Genomic DNA, 3,275 nt, shown 5'->3' on the forward strand with positions numbered 1-3,275 from the left:
CCTTCCTTCCTTCCTTCCTTCCTTCCTTCCTTCCTTCCTTCCTTCCTGCCTTCCTGCCTTCCTGCCTTCCTTTCTTCTAGGAAGCTCCTCTCCACAAATCAGGGCTCAACTCCAATGTCATCACTTTCTCTGTGATGCTCCCTCCTTTGTACCTTATCATATGGTGTACACATCTTCATATTATAATCCTGACCCTTTTTCCCTGAGATTAATTTAGCAAGGAAGGGCACTACTGTAGAAATAAACATGCAGAAGAACTGAGCAGGCAGTGAGCTGAGGCACCCTTTGAATGCTGTCTCCCCTCCCAGACCCAAAGGGTCTGCAGGGGAGTGCATGTCACCACACTCTGCAGGAAGTTCCAGCCCGAGCACCCCTCACGGGACTGGACCAGCTCCTGGAGGAGGCATGGAACCCAAGAGAGCCCAGTGCCCATCACTTTCCAACTTTCTGGCTCCCTCGCCACCTATTTTCTGAACACAGGCTTTTTTTCACACCAATGAGTTGCAAAGAATCTGGGCCAACCATGCCGACTCCCCTGTGGCCAAGCCGGGTGCACAAAAGGTGCAGGTCATTTTCGTGGAAGCTCCAGGGCTCAAGTGGTGCTCTGTTTCACTGTCAAGGCAAAGGGCCGTTATGGAAAGCATTTTCCTCCCGGTGGTGGGAAAGCCATTAGGTTATGCAGAGCCTAATAATTCTGCCTTCTGCCCCAAGCATGCTGGGGGAGAGGCTTCCAGTGGTGGCTGGTGGGGAGTGGCAAGAGTGGCTTCCCCGGATCCTTGGCCCAGCTGCTGCAGCCTGGGCCCGCCTCCGCCCTCCCAGAACATTCCGGGCCTTCTCAGTGCCTGCCCCAGACATAGGAGCCACCTCCTCTCTGCCCACCATCAGCATGGGCTGTCCAGCTTGCTCACGATCGGGCTTGGCCCTGGGAGCACCAACCAACCACCACCACTCATTAAATACCTGGGAGGCGGGGAGAGGGAGGCACTCAATATATGAAGTGCCTATTTTTTAGCTATGAAATAATATTGAGGTACATTTTGTTTACTGGGTCGAGCTCATTTAAATTGTGGAAAACTACAGTCTGCTGGGGTCTGCTGCATTGTATAGCCGGGAGTCTTCAGAGAAATCCCGAAATTGTTTCTCATTCCTGCTGCCCTCCTTTTTTCCCAACTAAGTGCCAGAAATGCTTGCTTTGACTGTGCAGAAATACTACTATTTATTTGCAATCAGTTTTATTTTATTTTTACTGGAAGCCTGTGTGTCCCACTGTCCCACTCCCTATACCCCCTCTGACAGCCATCAGCTTGTTCTCTGTGTTTATAGGTCTGATTCTGCTTTTTCTTTGTTTGTTTATTCATTTTTTTTTTAGATTCCACTTTTGAGTGAAATCATGTGGTGGTTGTCTTTCTCGTCTGACTTATTTCATTTAGCATAATACCTTCTATGTCCATCCATGCTGTCACAAATGACATGAACTCATCCTGTATATGGCCAAGTAATATTCCAATGTGTGCGCACGCACACACACACACGTCACACCTTCCCTATCCATTCATCTATCAAGGGACCCTTAGATGGCTTCCATATCTTGGCTATTGCAAGTAATTCTGCAATAAACAGGGAAGATCAGCGTTTTCATTTTCTTTGGATAAATACCTAGTAGTGGAGTTATTGGATCATATAGTAATTCTATTTTTAAATTTTGAGGATCCTTCCTACTGTTTTCCACAGTGGCTGCACCAATTTACATTCCCACCAGCAATGCACGAGGGTTCCTTTTTCTCCACATCTTTGCCAACATTTGTTATTTCTTGTCTTTTTGCTTTTTGCCATCCTGACAGGTGTGAGGTGATAGCTCATTGTAGTTCCGATTTGCATTTCTCCGATGATGAGTCATGTTGAGCATCTTTTCGTGTGTCTGTTGGCCATCTGGATGTCTTCTTTGGCAAAATGTCTATTCAAGGCCTCCTTCCGTATTTTAATTGGATTATTTGTTTTTTGGTGTTGTGTGTGTTCTTTATATGTTGTGGAGATTAACCTCTTATCAGATATGTCATTTGCAAATATCTTCTTCCATTCAGTAGGTTGTATTTTGGTTTCATTATTTCCTTCATTGTGCAGAAGCTTTTTAATTTGATGTAATCCCGATAGTTTATTTTTGCTTTTGCTTCCCTTGCCTGAGGAAACCTTTCCAGAATATATTTCTACGGCCAATATCAGAGAAATTGCTACCTGTGCTGCCTGTCTAGTCTCAGGTCTCACATCCCGGTCTTTCACGCATCTTGGGTACTTTTGTGTATGCTACCAGCCAGTGGCCCAGTTTTATTCTTTTAAGGCTTTCCCAGTGCCGTTTATTGAAGAGACTGTCTTTTCCCCATTGTATGTTCTTGTAATCAGTTATTCTTCATGCCTGGTTGTCATGCAGTACAAAAATAGTAATAGGCTGCATTTCAAATATGTGGTAGATTAAGTTTGTTAAATTTAGTATTTGTACCGAATTTTGTTGAACACTCAGAGTGTGATGCTTCAGTAACACACTGCCAATATTCTTTTGTTTTTTGTAATTACATGGAATAGTTGTTATTTCCACTCTTTTCATCTTGTCAGCAAGGCCAGTTTTACCCATTTTACTGTCTTACCACTACAAGCATAGCACTTACTAGTTTTCAAGACCTAAGAAAATGTTTGAGATGAGTGGTGCAGGGGGAGGGATAAAATTCCAAAATATGAATATGAAAAGAAAACTGTGATAGTAAAATTAATAAATGTTTAATGATCTGTCTACCAAACATAGCATGTCAATTAGTCAAATGCAACTTAACTTTTATATCATAACATAAATTACAATTAGTGTAAACATTTTACAAAATAGATTATTTTCTGTAAATAATGGAGTATTTATAAAGAAATATGAGATTTTTTTTGATAATTAGAAGAAAGAAGGAGATTAAAGAAGATGGAGACAATTATGTTGGGAAAGGCATCCTCTGAGAGAGATTTAACAGAGCTGTGACTGTTGAAAGAGGAAAGGGAGGAAGGGGCACCTGGGTGGCTCAGTTGGTTAAACATCTGCCTTTGGCTCAGATCCTCAGGGTCCTGGGATTGAGCCCTGTGTCGGGCTCCCTGCTCAGTGATGATTCTGCTTCTTTCTCTCCTTCTGTGGTCTCTCTTGCTTTTGCTCTCTCTCAAATAAATAAGTAAAATCTGAAAGAAAGAAAGAAAGAAAGAAAGAAAGGAAGAAAGGAAGAAAGGAAGAAAGGAAGAAAGGAAGAAAG

This window comes from Neomonachus schauinslandi, chromosome 8 (assembly GCF_002201575.2).
Source record: "Neomonachus schauinslandi chromosome 8, ASM220157v2, whole genome shotgun sequence".
Classification (NCBI taxonomy): Eukaryota; Metazoa; Chordata; class Mammalia; order Carnivora; family Phocidae; genus Neomonachus; species Neomonachus schauinslandi.